General features: G+C 32.8%; 1 protein-coding gene and 1 pseudogene across 3 annotated transcripts in view; one reads left to right on the plus strand and one right to left on the minus strand.

Annotated features, from left to right (window-relative positions):
• The window catches only part of PTPRD (protein tyrosine phosphatase receptor type D), a 1,813,832-nt gene that overhangs the window by 1,646,841 nt on the left and 147,446 nt on the right, over positions 1 to 19,545 (minus strand). The window lies entirely within an intron of this gene.
• Positions 17,396 to 17,513, plus strand: LOC125994921 (uncharacterized; annotated as a pseudogene).

The raw sequence follows: 19,545 nt of genomic DNA on the forward strand, positions 1-19,545 counted from the left end.
ATCCTCACTGGAAAGCCTCTTCAAAAAAATAACAGCAGCTCAGGATCAGTGAGCTGAAAGTTGAGGTGTGCAACAACTCTATACAATAAAAGAGATTGGAAAAGAGCCTTAAAGGGAAGAGTTAATGGAAAACAATGCTTAAAGAAATGAACACATGAAAATAGAAGTCTTCGGTGGCTGCAGCGATATATATTCAGTGTATATATTTGCCTTGCATGCGGCTGACCCAGGACAGACCTTGGTTTGATCCCCAGCAACCCATATGGTCTCCCAAGGAGCAATTCTGAGCACACAGTGAGGAGTAACCCTTAAACGTCACTGGGTATGGCCCAGAAACAAATTAAAACAGAAAAAAAAGGAAATAGAAGTCTTTGATAAATTCAACAGAAACAATATATGAATCATGGGAGTACTAGAGCCCCATGATGAAAATCCCAATGATAAATCGTCAAGGATATCAATGAAAAGAAACTCCCAGAGCTAAATAGTGCATGCACCAAATCTTGCAAGCCAAAAATGCCAGCAAAAAGAGATCCAAAGTAAAGAAACACAAGACACATCCTAGTCACAATGATGAATCCTACATATAGGAATAGAATACTATAGGAATAGAATGCTAAAGCAAAAAAACCAAAAAGGGAAATTACATTTAAAAGAGTATCCTTAATGTTTACAGCAGATGTGTCACAAGAAATTCTCAGGCCTAAAAGCAGTGGTGGGATATAGAGAAGTAAGGATACATAGCTTCAAAGATAAACAGCAGTGCTGAAATTTGAAGTCTGAAAACCAGCTTTAAAAAAAAATGTGCCCTAGATTTCACCCTCACAAGAGTACCTCAAAAACTTAGTGGAAATGCCTATATTTCCTCTGTATGCTTAATACCTCTATGATAATACCTTTTATTGTGTTTATTCCCAAATGTAAAGGTAGCCTCCTCCATCATTTATTTTCTTTAATTACTCTTTTTTTCAAATTTATTTTTATTTATTTCTTCTCTATATATTTTTTCCTTAAACTTCACCTGTTTTGATTCTGCTTGGTACAAAAACTAGAAGAAAACGTCTTTCCTGGGATAAAAGTCAGGTCAAAACCAGGGCACAGAAATTGTGTAGCCTGTTATTCTTAACCCCAAATGCACCAGCAATATAATATGACACCATTCCCTTTTGCATAGGCACACTAAAAAGGGGGAAAGCTTATGCACAAAACAAGCTCTTATCTACAAGGGATAAGAATTCATCCATTTTATAATACAGGGGTGTCTCCCATCCTGAACATGTGTCACGTTAACCCAACTTAGACTCCATGTGATCGGACAGCGACCATCCAACCCGAACTTCAGATAACAGATATAGAACTGACACAGTTTCCTGCAATAACACCAGGAACCAAACTCCCCACCTGGGAAATTCATAATACCACTCTGGCACCATCTGATGCACCAGTTTTGATATAACATCCTAACGAGAAAATGGCAACAACTTGACCTAAGAGCGAGTTGTCCGGACCTATCTCATCACCTAATGCTCTGTGCAAAAACCAAGATCTAACTACAGAAGACTGACTTTGACAAACATGACTGGGCAAAACTTACCATGGGACCAATAAGAAACATCTTAGCCTAGGCTTCGCCCAAGGATTTGTATGAAAACCAAGATCTCTAATTCCAGAGGTCTGACTTTGACATCTGCAACTGAGAAGAACTTTTGGAACTATAATGAAAGACTCCATTCTAGGCTTTGTCCTAGGATCTGAGCAAACACCACGACCACTAATTACAGAAGACTGATTACAGCTGTGATGGAACAGACTTCTAGAACAGTAAAGAAAGACTCTATCCTGGCCTTTGTCCCGTGATCTGTGCAAATACCTAGATCTCTACGGGGCCTGAGTGGTGGCAGAGGATGTAGGGTGTTTGCCTTACACACGCTAACCTAGGATGGACCAGAGTTTAATCCCCCGGTGTCTCATATGGTTCCCCCAGGAGTAGCCCCTGCCTGAGTGTCACTGGGTGGGTCCCAAAAGCAAACACACACACACACACACACACACACACACACACAAAACAAAAACAAAAACAAAAACAAAAAGATCTCTAGCTACAAAGGCCTGATTTTATCATCTACATTGATCACAAAGTTTCCTGGCACCTTAAAGAGACATTGCGGTGTGAAAATGATCATGTATAAAACCTGTATTTGTTCCCCTGGCAGTAAGCTTCAAAGGCAGAGAAACACTGTATCTCTTAGGCCAATGAAATTCCCTTTCTAATTTTCCCAATAATTACTGTGCCTATGCAAAAAAAAAAAAAAAAAAAAAAAAAGCACAAATCCACAAAACTCTGCCTTACCAGACCTTCTTTCTTCTTTTTTGTTTTTTTTTCTTTTTCTTTTTTTTTTTTTTTTTTTTTTTTTTTTTTTTTTTTTTTTTTTTTTTTTTTTTTTTTGGTGTTTTGGGTCACACCTGGCGGTGCTCAGGGGTTACTCCTGGCTGTCTGCTCAGAAATAGCTCCTGGCAGGCACGGGGGACCATATGGGACACTGGGATTTGAACCAACCACCTTTGGTCCTGGATCGGCTGCTTGCAAGGCAAACGCCGCTGTGCTATCTCTCCAGGCCCTTTTTTTCTTTTTCTTTATCTTTTTTCTATATTTTTATTTTCTTTCTTTCTTAGATTTTAAATTAATTTAATTTTTTTATTTTCTTTTGTTCTCATGGTTATAATACGATAGTGATTGTTTTAGTAGTTGGGTGCTTTTTTGTAGTTGCTGTTTTTTTTCTTCTTTTTCTCCATTTCCTCTTTAAATTGGTATTTATAACCTCTAGAAGGAATCCTTCTAGTTTTATTTTTTGAACAGAACCACATAACTAAATCATCTTGTTCTGACTCATGAATGGAGGGGGGGAAATAATGAAGGGTACCAGGACCAAACAGTCATAGGAACATAGGAACATTGAGTGGAAATAAAAATAATCAGACTTGAACACCTAACCCAAAGTCAACAACAACAGAATCAATACCCAATCTACAACAAGCTATACACAGAGGAGAGCAGTTACACTAGCAATCTGGGGGCAAATGAGGGAACTATAGGATGCATGCTGAGAGGAAGGGTAGAAGGAGGACAACACTGGTGGTGCAATTGGTCTTGATTCATTGTCACTATATACCTTAAATATTACTGTGAAAGATTTGTAATTCACTTTGGTCACAATAAACATTATTTAAAAAAAATAGACAAACTAAAAATTCTACTTTAAGACAACATAGACCAACAGACATTTGTAATTCACTTTGGTCACAATAAACATTATTTAAAAAAAATAGACAAACTAAAAATTCTACTTTAAGACAACATAGACCAACAGACACAACAACTCCTACAGAAAGATGACTCTAATTTCCATAAATACTATATCTCTCAATATAAATGGTCTAAATGCACCAGTTAAGAGACACAGAGTGGCAAAATTGGTCAGAAGGCTAAATCCAACATTCTTCTGCCAAAAAGAAACTCATCTGAGTAATCAAAACAAGTTTCGACTCAAAAGTAATGGTTAGAGGAAAATTGTCCAAGCAAATGACAACATTAAGAAGGCTGGGGTGGCCCTATTAATATCAGATGACACAGATGTTAGACTTAAAACAGTTATAAAGGACAGATATAAACATTTCTTTATAATCAAGGGATATGTAACAGGAAGAAATCACACTCCTAATATATACATAACCAATGAGGGACCCAACAAAATATTTTAAATAATTGTTGACATATTTGAAGGAAGATATCAATAGTAACATAATAATAGTGTGAGACCTCAACACCACCCTGTCACCCTTTGATAGGTCAACCAGGCTGAAAAATAACAAGAATACATTTGCTCTGAAAGGAGGAATAGAAGAAAGTAGCATATACATATATATGTATATATATAGGGATCTCTATCCTCAGAAAACGGAATATACATTTATCTAGAATGCTCATAGGTCATTCTTCAGGAGCATCCACATGGTTGACCCATCAAATATACTTTCACAAATTAAGAGTATAGAGATTGTATGAACTACCTTCTCAGATCATAATGTCTGAATATCGAAGTGAATTACTGACACAGAAAAAACTTTAACACCTAAAAATTAAACATCTCACTACTGGTCAGAGATAAAATAAAAGGAAAAATCAAAAGATTCTTGGAAACAAAAGAGACAGAGACAGACAAAAATTATCAAAACTTGTTGCACACAGCAAACGAGGAAAATTTATAGCTTTGCATGCACTGATCAGGAAGAAAGGGGGCTTACATAAATAACTTGATGACACAGCATAAAATTAGAAAGTGATAAAAAATGGCCCAAAATAGTCAGACATAAAGAAATAATAAAGCATAGAGACTGGAGAGATAGCATGGAGGTAGGGCATTTGCCTTGCATGCAGAAGAATGGTGGTTTGAGTCCCAGCATCCCATATGGTCCCCAGAGCCTTCCAGGACTGATTTCTAAGTGTAGAGCCCAGAGTAACCCCTGAGCACTGCTAGGTGTGACCCAAAATGAAAACAAACAGACAAAAAAAAGCTTAGAGCAGAAATTAATAAATTGGAAATCCCAAAAATATTCTGAAAGATAAATAAAATTAAGAGATGGTTCTTTGGAAAAAAAATAAGATAGATAAACCACTAGCAAAACTAAAAAAGAATCAAATTATAAATGAAAAGGAGGAGATAACTCAGATACTAAAGAAACCCAAAAGGTAATCAAAGACAACTTTGAGAAACTCAATGCCACAAAACAAGAGAACCTGGAATAAATAGAAAAAATGTCGGATTCTTATAACCTCATATGTTTAAACCAGGATGATCTTGAATATCTGAACAGACTCACCACTATTGAGGAAATTAAAATGGTATCAAATTTTTTTTCTAAAAACAAAAGCCCAGGCCCAATGAATTCACTAACAAATAATTTCCATCCTTTCAAGAGGACCTGCTACCAATCAGGAACTTTCAGAAAATCAAGAAGACAGAAACACTCCCAAATGTTTTTTTTCCATAGTTCTTTTTTAAATATGTTTTTTTTACAAATCTAACATTATCCTGATACCAAAGCAACAGAGATACCACAAAAAAAGAGAACTACAAATATCCCTTATGAACATGGATGCAATCTGCTCAAAAAAATCCTAGCATATAGGATATAAAACCTCATCAAGAAAGTCATATGTCATGACAAAGTATGATTCATTTTAAAGATTCAATAATTGTTAAAATTTGCAAGTCAATAAATGTATATATCTTATAAACAAAAAAATTTAGTATAGCAATAGATGCAGATAAAGCATTTAATAAGATCCAACATGCATTCATAATAAGAACTCTCTAAAAGATGGGAATGGAAGAAACTCTCAATATAGTCAAGCCATTTATTACAGCTCATGGTAAATATTATCAATAGAGATAAACTGAAAGCCATTTTTCTAAAATCTGGCACAAAATAAACCCCTCCCTTACCACTTCTACTTAACATAGTACTGGAAGTACTTGCCGTGGAAAATAGGCAAGAAAAAGATACCTTGTTTTATTTGGGGGAGACTACACCCAGTGACACTCAGGATTACTCCTGGCCAAAATAAAATAAATCTTGCTCTAAAAAGATATCAAAGTAATCTAAAAAGGAAAGGAAGAAGTCAAGCTCTCACTGTTTGTAGATGATATGATACTATGCCATGACATGATACTTTAAAAAATCCTAAAGACTAAACCAAACAGCTTCTAGAAATAATAGTTTCTTATAGCAAAGGGCAGGCTACAAAATTTACACAAAAACTAATGGCCTTTTGATAATGATTAATAAATGATAATAATAAATAATGATAGAGAAGAAATATACATTAAAATATTTCATTCAAAATAGTGCCAGAAAAACTCAAAAACCTTGGAATCAACTTAAATAACTAAACAAAGAAAACTACAAAACACTGCTTCAAGAAAAAAAAAGAAGTCACAAGGAAATTAAGATATATACCCTATTTATGGATTGGTAGGAGTAACATCATTAAAATGGCAATACTCCCAAAGCTCTGTACAGATTTAATGCAATCCCTCTAAGGATACCCATGACATTCTTCAAAGAAGTGGATCAAACACTCCTAAAATTCATTTGGAGCAATAAATGCCCACGAATATCTAAAACAACCTTAGGAAAAAGAAGATGGGAGGCATCACTTTCTCTAACTTTAAAGTGCATTACAAACTATAATCATTAAAACAGCATTGTATTGGAATAAAGACCGACCTTTAGATCAGTGGAATAGACTTGAATATTCAGAGAATGTCCCTCAGACATACAATCAATAAAACTTTGATAAAATGACAAAAAAAATGCAAAATGAAGCAAGGAAAGCCTCTTGAACATGTGATCTTGTGACAACTGATCAGCCACAAGCAAAAAAGTTTACTCAGACCTCCCTCTCACACCATACAAAAATCAAATAAATCAAATAAAAATGAATTAAAGGCCTTGATATCAGACCCAAAACCACAAGGTATATAGAAGAAAATGTAGGCAAAACACTACATGACATTGAGACTAAAGGCATCATTAAGGATGAAACACTATTGTACAAACAAGTGGAAGCAAGGATAAACAAATGGTATTACATTAATTTGAGAAGCATCTGCACCTTAAAGGAAACAATATATCTAGGACATTAAGGCCACCTTTGGAGTGGGAGAAACTATTCACCAAATACCCACCAGATAAATGACTAATATCTAAGATATACAAGTTACTGACAAGTTAACAAGGAGAAATATCTAACCCCATCAAAAAATGGGGAGAAGAAATGAACAGACATTCCTAAAAGCTGAAAATTAGATAGCCAAATGTCACATAAAAATGCTCCACGTCACTAATCAGCAGGATCTAAGTCAAAATAATGATGAGAAATCATCTAACGCCACACAGAATGACACTTATCACAAAGAACAAGAACAATCACTGCTGGCAGGAATGCAATGAAAAAGGAACTCTCATTTGCTGTTGGTGGAAATGCCATCTAGTCCAGCCTTTCTAGAAAAAATATAGATATTGCTCAAAAAATTGGAAAATTAATTTCCATATGACTCAGAAGTTACACTCCCAGTGATATATAAAAACACACATACAAAAATGCCCTCTGCATGTCTATTTTCATTGCAGATCTATTCACTATAGCCAGAATCTGGAAATAAGCCAAGTGCACAACAATTGATGAGTTGCTATAGAAGCTGTGGTACCTCTACACAATGGAATACTACACAGCTGTTAAGGAAAATCAAGTCATGAATCCTATACATGGATGGACATGGAGATAATTATGCTGAGTGAACTGAGTCAGAGGGAGAGAGACAGACATAGAATAGTCTCACTCATCTGTGCGATTAAGAAAAATAAAAGACAGTGTGGTAATGATACACAGAGACAATAGAGATCAGGACCAAATTGACCAGCACATTATACGAAACTTACCACAAAGACTGCTGAGTGCAGTTAGAGAAATAACTACACTAACAACTATCATGACAATGTTAGTTTGAGAGATAGAAATAGAATATCAGTTCTAAGACAGTATGGGGCTGGGGGAGGAGGGAAATGCGGACTTTTGGCAATGGGAAATCTGCACTGATGAAAGGGTGGTGTACATTTTATGACTTAAACCAAACTATGAACATATTTGGAACCATGGTGTTTAAATAAAGATATTATTTTTAAAAATATAAAATATTTTTTAAAATCAAAATATTCACAAGAAACATATAAGGGCTATTTTTCAGTAAAAGGCAACAGAGATAAGAAAAATAAATCAACTAGATCAAACTGATCAATATTAAATAATTTCATAGTTTAAATATTATGCAAAATCTTGTAAAGATTGGCTTTAACCATGTAAAACTTTTCAGTTGAAGTTCAATCTTAATAAATTTTCTGAGATTTTAAAAAGGACTGTCTCCTGTATATATTATTTTATATCATCTTTTTTCAAAATATCACTTTTTTATAATTTCTTAGCTATTATTATTCATCAATTTCTAAGCCAGATGTTTATATGTGTAGTATCTCTTTCCCTGTTTCTACTGTTATTCTTTCCTTAGGTATTTCCTTAATATCTTTCATCTCCCCCTTCACAATGCAGAATAGTTGATTTTGAGAAAACATACCTGACCATCTTTAGATATAAACTTCTATGTTTCTTATAGCCATATGTAAGTTTTAAAATAAAAGGCAGATAAGCTAAATTTTTGACATTTTCAAGATCTGTTGTCTATACTAATAAATAGCCCATTGACTGTAGAAACACATTTTTTTTCTTTAAAAGATGGTTGATGGACCATGGATGCAGACCAACAGTTAGAGAACTTGCCTTGCAGATAAGAAACCTGTGGGTTCAGTTCCTGAACACCACAGGGAGCAACTATTGAGCCAACAGTAACTCCTGAGCATCTTCAGATTTAGCCCACAAATTTCATATCAACATTTAAAAGAATAAAAACCCACTATTTAAAATTATGGAAAACGTTAGAGTGAGGTAAGCTTTGATTGGGAAACAAAAATATAACAATGAATCACGCTATTTGCACATGTGAGTTGTTTTGAACTATCAATAATTCAGATTCAAAAGATAGTGCAAGAGCCCAAGACCTTCTTTGATTCAGTTGACTAGTAAATTTTAATATGTATTTCAAAAAGCAAGTTTTTAAGGAACAAAGTCCAATGACTACAAACTCAGTGTAATAGACTCAGAGGAACCTAAAAATACGTTAAAATTTTATTCTGTCTCATTATCTTCTGCATGGCCCTACAAAGAGTTCTTTGTCAAACATTCTTTTCTTAATTTCCTATAAATTGTTTTAAACTCTTGAAGTATCAAATCTGTATCCCTCTTTCATAAGTCAAGTGTGACATTTCAATCATAAAATCAAAATTGACCCTCTTTGGAATCCTCATATTTATGTATATTTCCCAGATGAATATAATGATCTTTCTCCCGCCAATATGTTAGATGTGAGCTTTTTTATTTGCCAAACTTGAAAAGAAATGGCAAGGGAGAGTTTCCCCAACCTCACCAATATGAGATTAGAAAGGACAATGGGAACATCTTGTCGCAGTTTCTAAATAGTGCTGAAATATTGGCGAAGATTTAAGGAATCTGACTATGCTAAAGCAAGACAATTAGTGGCAGAACTAAAACTGAAGCCATCAATTTTTACCTCATCAGTATATGTAATTTTGAAGAAGTAATATGATGAGGATAAAGAGCTCTTAGTAATTCATGTGGAAGTTAAAATAAGGATACTGGAGAACGTTGACTCTGGAATTTTACCTACTTAATTTTTTTTTTTTTTGGTTTTTCAGGCCACACCCTTTTGATGCTCAGAGGTTACTCCTGGCTAAATGCTCAGAAATTGGAGGGGGGCCATATGGGAGGCTGGGGGATCGAACTGTGGTCCTTCTTGGCTAACGCTTGCAAGGCTGACACCTTACCTCTAACGCCACCTCCCTGGCCCCATACCTACTTAAATATTTACCAGACTATCAAAATTATCATTCAACAATATTTTTCAAAACCTAATTTGTGTTTGTTTTTGAGCCATGAATGATGGTGCTCAGGGCTTTCTCTTGAATCTTCAGGCAACCACTTGAGGTGCAGGGGATCAAACCCAGGTTGGTCATACACAAAGCAAACTCCATAGCAACTACACTATTTTCGTTCTTACATCCTCAATAAATGTGAATTCTCAATAAAATTAGCATATACAATATTGAGAAAATACTCAGAATGTAAAATCATTTTATTATTTTGTAATTAATATATTGTATTTTGTTCAGATGTATAATAAGAAACGCTTAAAATATGAGATAATGCAATTTAGTATAAGAAGACTAATTGCATGAGATTTAGTGTTTTACCTTTACAACTATATTTAAATATTTTATTTAAATTCTTCCCAAGCTATCATGAATAGCATTATTTAAAAATAAAACAAGGGTAAAATATTAAAAATGTTTTCTCATTATTCTCTTTTTTTTTTTTTTTTTTTTTTGGTTTTTGGGTCACACACGGCAGTGCTCAGGGGTTATTCCTGGCTCCAGGCTCAGAAATTGCTCCTGGCAGGCACGGGGGACCATATGGGGTGCTGGGATTTGAACCGATGACCTCCTGCATGAAAGGCAAACGCCTTACCTCCATGCTATCTCTCTGGCCCCTCTCATTATTCTCTTAAGTCTTAAGCTTGTTTAAATATTATACAGTGCCTTAAATGCTAGTTCAAATATTATATCTGTTTTAGTGTATTTATATATTTCCATTTTTCCTACAATGAAAGATAAATTTATTTTTTAAGTTTGTTGTGGAGTGCAATGTGAAAAAAAACATCTAATTTATATTTTGTAAGAAATATTTGAGTTATTTTAACAGAGAAAAGCTTTTAATTTCTTTAGGTTTCTTCTTTGGACAAAAGCTTTGTTAGCTTCCTGATTTTTAACAACTAATACCTTAGCTGTTAATATACACTTCTTGGTGAACTAGCAAATCCAGATGTAATGTGACATTAAGACTAGTCAACAAAGGCAGGTAAGAATAATAATTAAGCCAAAACATAATATAATAAATTTATGAAAATTTTAATTTAGAATAAAATTCAGTTTAAATTAATCCAGAGGAGCCATAATAGTTTAAGTAAACTACTATATACACTTTTGTTTTCTCCCCTTTCTTCTGCTATGGGATTTTTCACTTACTTAACTTTGACCCCATCAAAGACAAAAATTTTCTTATATCTTTTCAAAAATTAGGAAGCAACCAAGGGCTTTTTACCACCTTCATCTCAATTATTTATATGAGTATTTTTTCTGCCTTTATTTTTCTCTTTAAACTTGGTTTGCTCAAGAGTAAAATGAACCATAGTACTTATCAGCTCAGTGAATACATAAGTGATACTGAAGGCAACTGACCGAAACTGAAGTCAGGGGTTAGCTGCAAATCCATTAGTGATTTTAAATAGTATGTGTGGGGGGAATTCTTGGTAAGTCTCTGATAACTGTAGAAGTCACAAAATAAGACAATGTAATTTGCATTAATGTGTTTTCAGCCAATAGATTTACAGAACACTTAAAAAGAGTCCAAAAGGTTCTGTATAAGAATGACCAAAGCCATGTTTGCTTTCCATATATTGAAAAAGTAAAATCATATATTAATCTTTGATGCGAAACACATTTAGTTTTAAGGGTCATATTTTAGAAATAATTATACAGAGCATGAAGTCAACATATGCAGAAAATATTGTTATCAATTCTAAATTACCATACTTTAGAGAAATGTTTATTCAGAATATCTGAGGAAAAGTTTAGAGTTGGAAAAGAGTAATTTAGTGGTATAATTTTGACTTAACCCTTTCAGAATTCCTAAAGTGTAAAAAACATTCAACCATATAACCTTAGTTTGTATTTAAATAAAATTCTAATCTTACAATATATGAGTACAAATCACTTTACTGCTTTTTCTTATTTTAAAATTGTCTTCCAATGTTATGGTAAACTTTAATAAGGTAGTTGTGAAGATTTATTAAAACTTCTTTTCACTTAATACTTTAAATTAGCAAATTAGCGGCATAACAGACCATAGAGTCTCAAGTATTACATAGCACTGAAACTGACAACACTATAAGAAAAAAAATTTGGTGATAGGAATGTTGCACTGGTGATGGGTGGTGTTCTTTACATGACTGAAACTCAAACACAATCATGTATGTAATTAAGGTGTTTAAATAAATTTAAAAAAAAAAAGAAAAAAAATTTAAATTTTATGTTATATTAATGCATCTTACGAATACATTTTATTTATAATGGCATGGACATGGTTTGTATGAGTAGCTTAAGGGATGATAAGTTTTTTTTGTTTTGTTTTTTTGGGCCACACCCGGCGTTGTTCAGGGGTTACTCCTGGCTGTCTGCTCAGAAATAGCTTCTGGCAGGCACGGGGGACCACATAAGACACCGAGATTTGAACCAACCACCTTTGGTCCTGGATAGGCTGCTTGCAAGGCAAACGCCACTGTGCTATCTCTCCAGGCCCTGATAAGTCTTTTTTTGAGTGGCGCTCAGGGGTTATTCCTGGCTCTGTGCTCAGAAATCGCTTCTGGCAGGCACAGGGAGCATATGGGATGCCGGGATTCAAATCACCATCAAACCTGGATCTGCAGTGTGCAAGGCAAATGCCCTACCACTGTGCTATCTCTTAGAAGTCTTTTTATCTGCAAAATATAGCAAGATGTTTAGGGGAAAGAATGATAGTATAACGTAGACAATGCCATTCAAAGAAGTGAAAGAAAAAGCCTAATTCAAACACAAAATTAAAAATATGTATATATAAATATAATATTTTACTATTTCCCCCTAATTATAAATCATATTTAAGAAACAAGTTTTATTACTTGTTTACTGCAAAATAATAAAAGTATAAAATCCCATATGCCATGTAAATTTGTGATCATTGTTATAGGCAAATTCATAATAGATACTAGAGTTGTTGAATAAAATAGAATATAATCTGGAGATTCCACTGTAAGTATATTAGTTACAGAGAGAAAAATAGTCATTTGGTTGAGGAAAATACAGATTCTTTTTCCATTAGGGCAGGTGTTTAATATAATAAAAATAAACATCTACAATAAATATAAAATTTATTTTAAATATTTATATAATAAATATAAAGAGATCAACACATTTAATTAAAATCAAGTCAATATTGAAATTTTAATCAAAATAAAGTCAATACTCATTTGTTCAAATTTTAATTATGTTAATTTTTCTCTTTCAATTTTCTTTTGACACATTTATCACTTGCTTTCCTAAACACATATTTTTACATAGGATTGAAAAGATTTTAAAAAATTAAGACAGAAAAGAAAACACAGGTAGAAAAAATTTGAGGCACCTAATAATGTGCATAAAATGCCTCTTACCTGTTAGTCTTCTATGCATATAACAATGTTTAAAATAATTTGTTAATATTTTTTATCATAAAAAGCCATGTATATTAAAGGTATAAGAATAGTAGATGAGACCAGAGAGATACCACAGCAGTTAGGGCATTTGTTTGGATCTACCTGGGCTCGATTCCTCGATCTAGTATTGTCCTTCTAAGTACAGAGCCAGGACTAACCCTTGACTGGCACCAGGTATGGCCCCAAAACAAAAACAAACAATTAAAACAATTAGAGATAGAGATATTAAAAATCTGAAAACCAATAATTAACAACCCTGAAAATTAAGTTTTATAAATTATAAAAACTTAGATATGTAATTTTATTATATAATATGTTAATACGGGGTAATAGCACATTCAAACTCATAAATACAATGAAAAATAGCAACTTAGATAATAGAAAATAAATCATAAGAGAAAAACTATCCAGAAAGTGGGATCCCTGAAGTTTATAATATATCAAAACCTATAATACTTTAAATTAGCAACATTTGTTCATATATTAAGTAAGCATAATGAATGGTGAGAATGTGCATTAAGAAACATTTAACTCTCTTATTCTTTATATGGATCAATTTTAAAGTAGAAAACTGAAACTCTATGCTTCACTTATGTTTTGACATGAAAGTCTATAACAGTTCTCTAATGCTTTCAGAAATTGATCCAAACTTCTTAGTCAAGTGTGTACTGTGATATTCTATCACTTAAGAGCATGTAACACAAAAAGCTACAAACATAATCGAGGTAGATAGTGAATTGATCTTATAGCATGTATTTCTGCTTCTATGTATATGTTCTATTTAATGTACAGTACTCTGCTTGTTACTTATATTTATGATTCTGTGATTCCTACCTAAAAACGGAATTGTATATTTAAAAGTTTCAAAACCAAATTTCCTTGTAGAATATGCATGCTTTCTTCTTTTGAAAAAAAAAAATCTTTCACAAAACCAAGGAAAACTTCAGAGAGCAAAGTGACTATACCTATAAGTAAGCTTCCATAAATTTAGTCACTCAATTAGGTTTTCAGTATAAGCCTAAGTATAGGGAATTAAATTAAAAAGAGAGAGAAATGTATTGATAGTAAATATGCCCAAATAATAATTTGTTTGCATAAAATATTTACTTTATTTTGTTATTCAATTAAAAATACCAAGAATCTATACTAAGGTGGGAGATGAGGAGAAAACATTTTACATGTAGGATTAAAGCCTTTTAGCAAGATTGTTCTTTCCATCTCTTTGATTACTGTAGGGTTTCTTCAGGAAGGTTCAATTTGCCTCAATAATACATTCCCAATTTTTCTCTAATTTTATATATAGAGGCAGAGGTATTTTTGGTGAAAACCATCTTTATGGCATGGTTCTCTGTCCTTTGGTTTTACTTATTTGAGTTACAACTTGCTTGGCTGCAAAATGTTGTCATTTTATAGCTTGTTGTATTACTTTTTGATGAGACAAAACACAGTATTTTATAAAAATACTCATCACCACTGGCATCTTTCATAAAATGTTTTTCTATATCTCAAATCTTCTAGTCAATTCTTATCTGTGCAGTTTCCACAGTTTTGCTTTGTTTTTAATCTTTTAGAAACCTCAAAACCTAGCTAATCCTCTGCTGCCCACTGCAGGACAAAATGAGGTAGAAACTATTCCTACCTGGATTTTTCAGTGATATTCTCCCATTTTTTGTTAACTATTCTGTAGATTTATATTTGAAAATCTTACTTATAATTTTTCACCCTTAATTACATTTAATATGCATAAAAGATATTTAAATAGCTATTGTATTCACAAATAATATCAAGAAATTGTTTATTAAGCATATACAATGATTAGAGTTAGCTGCTAATAGGTATATATTTTTGAAAATAAACGTTTGGTCTTCTGAATAACTTTTACTTTATTATTTATCTTCTAGAATAGTAAATGTGATTTAATCAATGCTAAGAATGTACAGAATATTATACTATTCAATAAATAAATTTTGAATGAACATGTATAAAAACCCAAACTCGTCCCTAACAAGCAATTGTCTGTCTTGCTCAATTTGCAAATATGCTACTGTAATTTCATTACAATAATTTTTATGAATTTAAGAAATATTTTCTTGAACTGTAAATTAAGTGCAATAGTTATAAAATCATTTTTAGAAAAATGTTATCCTAGATCTTTAAAAACAAATCGCATACATTTTTGATTAATACGTTTAAGATCATTAAATTATAGACAGTTTTTTTAAGAGCTAAAAAGGACTTAAAAATTATTCATTTAAAAAGTTTGGTTTGAAACTATGCCATTATTATAATGACCTCTATTTCTTGCCTAATGGTCTAGACAAAAGTAATTGGTTATTTCACAATATCAGAGCTCAGCTCTTTGAAATTTTAAGATGTGTTCTTCTTTTTCATAAAAGGTTATATCAAGTTTATTTACAATTTTCTGAAAGCACATTAGAAAAACCTTGACTCTCCCTCAATTTTCTGTTATCTTGCTTAATTTTCAGTAAGGAACCTGTTCTTGTTCCTAACAGACTTTTCCTTAGTTATGTTTATTATGCTGAGAAAATTTGGTGATTAGAAACTACTCTGTTTACCATATTCCTAAAATTTTTTGCTTGATGTAGATTTTTTTAATCTATCAATTTTCTAAATAGCTGCCATACTGCCATCTTCTGGTTATCCTGTACATTTCATGTTTACAATTTTAAAAGTACCTGTGGTGCACTTTGAAATTGTTTAAATCTGCATTAAATTGAAGACAATAATTTACATGATTATAGCTACTGTGTCTATGATTCAGTTGGTTTAAAATCCTAAATCAAATAAAAATATTTTATGCATTTCAGGACAAAAATTGAATGGGCCATCAAAGAGAATCATTTTCCTTATTTTATGATCATTTTTCTTGCAGAATAATGAGGTTTTATGACATATTTCTGTCTATTTCTTATTACATATTTTAACACGCATATATCAGCATAAAAGTTAGATAATTATTTTTCTTCAAACTGGTATGAAACTTTCCTTTGCCCACTTATTATTAATAATCAGTGATGCTATTTGTTTTCATGTTGCATTTAAACATTCTTTCAGTTTATCTATCTGATTTTTAACTTTCAAACTTCAAAAACCAAAACTAACAACACAATTTAAGGACCAACAAAGGATGCCTAAAAAGAAGCAAGATTTAGATGTCAAAGATCACTAAGCTCTATAGTTCCCACATTCATTTTAAATGGATCTTTATTTTTTTGTATGTGAATTCTCATTTACTACACAGACATTCTCATCTTAATAACCTCTCAATAAAGATATAATAATTAACATAGAAGGCAAATTTTTATTCTATAATCAAGTTAGTTTTGAATTGTAGGATATTATATAAATTACTTTAAATTGAAATATAGAAAATAATTAAGTCCTATATTGTAATTCCTATTTGTTTGCTTGTTTTAAGGGGGGGGCACACTCAGTGATACTCAGGTTTATTCCTGGCTTTGCACTCAGGAATCATTCCTAGTGGACTCAAGGGACCATACAGTATGCCAGGGATAAAAACCAGTTTGACCACATGCAAGACCTTACACACTGTACAGCCCCTCCAGACCCATGTTCTATTTTTTTTTCTTTTTGGTCAGATGACTATGAGAGTAGAAATCATTATAACTCGTTGAAAATCAGAATGCAAATAGCCCCAGTAATGTTTAGCAACAGGGAATTTTCTCAACTGTTTATTAAGTGCAATCTAAAATCTAAAGCAGCTGAGACAGGTGCTAGCTTTATTTCCATTATTAGTAATTAGCGGTGAAATTTAATGGTGTTTGTAAGTTGCTCTTAACCATTTGCCATATTAAACAGAGTTTAAATGTAAGTGCCCATAAAAATGTAGACTTTAAGCTCAATAGACTTGGTCACATAGGTATTTTTAAATAATCAACACTTCTAAGAGCATATGCCATGTTTTAATGGAAAAGTGATACATTTATTGTAGACATAGAGATGACCTCTTAACTACTGGGTATCGAGTGACTTTGTGTGGACTATAGAATAATCAGATGTGATAATTATTCTGTTTATCACACTGTAAGAACCTGGAATCCCTGTTATTATTATATCATAACAAAATTATTTGTAGAATCATCTGTTAACTAAAATTACTGTTTTCATAGGTTAAAGGACAAATATCAATTGAATGAATATTTTATTATGCTTCAGCTTTACTATGAATAAAACTTATTCTGCACTGATTACAATGTGTACTATTTTATTTATTTCTGCTTTTTCTAATACTGAATATTAAATGTTTTTAAAGCCAATGAACAAAAAAATTATACAGTTAGATAGACCACTTGATCTTATTAGAAACAAACTAGTTGATCGCTTCTTGGCCTTTTGGCTAAGATCAAGTGTAGAAACAAACTAGTTGAACTAAATATTTGACTAGAATAATTCTATTGTTTTGCTATTAAGATAAGCTACCACAATGGAAGAAAGAATATTAGAATATTATACTCTAAATTTTATCCCCCAATATACAACTTAACCTTTAATACAGCAATTAAAATCTAACACTTGAATTCTTCTTTATATATAAATATTTATATAAGCACCATGATTACAAGCATATTTGTAGTTGGGTTTCAGTTATAAACAGAATACCCCCCTTCACCAGTGCAATGTTCCCACCACCAATGCCTCCTTTCCACCCCCACCCCTGCCTGTATTCTTGACAGGCATTTTACTTCTTTCATTCTGTAACATTGTCATGCTAATTGTTAGTGTAGTTATTTCCCTAACAGAGTTATCCACTCTTTGTGGTGAGCTTCAAATTGTGAGCCAGTCATTCCAGTTCCTCCAGCACTTAACTCTTGTTTCTCTGGGCGTTGTTACAGTAATGTCTTTAATTTTTTTTTAAACCCATAGATGAGTGAGACTATTCTGTGTCTATCTTTCTCCCTCTGACTTATTTCACTTAACATAATAGAGTCCATGTAAATCCACATATAGAAAAATTTCATGACTTCATCTCTCCTGACAGCTAAATAATATTCAATTGTGTATATGTACCATGGTTTCTTTAGCCATTTATCTGTTGAAGGGCATCTTGGTTGCTTCCAGCGTCTGGCTATTTTAAATAGCACTGCAATGAATATAGGTGTGAGGAAGGGATTTTTAAATTGTATTTTTTGTGTTTCTAGGGTATATCCCCAGGAGTGAATAGCTGGATCATATGGAATTTCAATTTCCAGTTTTTTGAGGAATTTTCTTATTGTTTTCCATAAAGGCTAGACTAGATGGCATTCCCACCAGCAGTGAACACTTGAATTCTATATTTAAAAATAAGTCTTAAATAAGCCTCAAGAAATTACTTTAACATGACATTATGTATCAGTTTAAGAAAACCATTTGCTTTCCCATTATTTTTTATAGTTCTTTCTGAATTTTTATATTAACTCCCAATTTAAGCAATCAAGAATATAAATGCAGGCTGTAGATTTAGCACAGCTGATAAGGTTTTTTCCTTGCTCTCAGCCAACCAGCACCAAAAATAGTCCCCAAATTCCACCAGGAGTGAGTCTTGAATATAAAGCCAGTTTTTACCCTGAACATTACTGAGTGTTTTGTTCCTCCAAAAAAAGAAAGGATTAAAATGTAATATTAATATCACTATAATGCTTGTGAACATTATACAGTTTAAGAACACAATAAACTTCATCATATGGTAGATTATAAAATAAAAAAAAATCCATGAGTTGGGTGAGACCATCCCAGGCACCATGTTTCTAACACCTAAGGAGGGCAGGTCTGATAAAGCACATTAGCAGCGGAGTAATAATACCAAGCCAGTCACACAAGATTTATCAGAGTTACCTGCTTTTTGTCCCATGTCTTTTATGCCTCATGGCCTCTCTCTACCATGTGCTGCCTCTCTGGTGGCCAAGCAAGACTCTTTTCTTTATTCAAACCAAGTTCCAATCCCAAGAGGGGGAAGGTCTATTCAGAAACAAAAGTATCCCATGGGCTATTACATATCAATAGAAGTGGTTATGGGAAAGTAGAAGTGGGTGGAAACTTTTGTTTAGGTTTATAGGTAATACCTTACAGTAGACAAACTATTTTGTTTAGTGTAATCTAGCCCTCCTAAACATAAGAACAGAAACACTGAAATACTAGGATTAATAAAATTCAACCAAATATATACTTCCTTCCTTTCCTATGTCAAATACTATGCATTCAGATATGACTGGGGTGGGAGCTGTCAGAAATATAGTATAGAAAAAGGCTATTGCCTTTTATACAGCTGTGTGAGTCCAACTCTTGTTCACAAGTCTTGCATCACAGATGAGTTCCTCTGAGTATCAGGAGTCACTCCTGTGGGAGACTGCTAGAGGAAGAGATTGAGGGTGGATACAAGAGGATGGAAAGAAAGAGGTGTGTACATGAGGAAGGGAATCATACAATTAAAGGTCTGGAGGATTTAAAATTGATGTATCTGAGGGTCAATAACAGGGACAATAAGTTAGTC

This window comes from Suncus etruscus, chromosome 1 (genome assembly GCF_024139225.1).
Source record: "Suncus etruscus isolate mSunEtr1 chromosome 1, mSunEtr1.pri.cur, whole genome shotgun sequence".
In the NCBI taxonomy this organism is placed as follows: Eukaryota; Metazoa; Chordata; class Mammalia; order Eulipotyphla; family Soricidae; genus Suncus; species Suncus etruscus.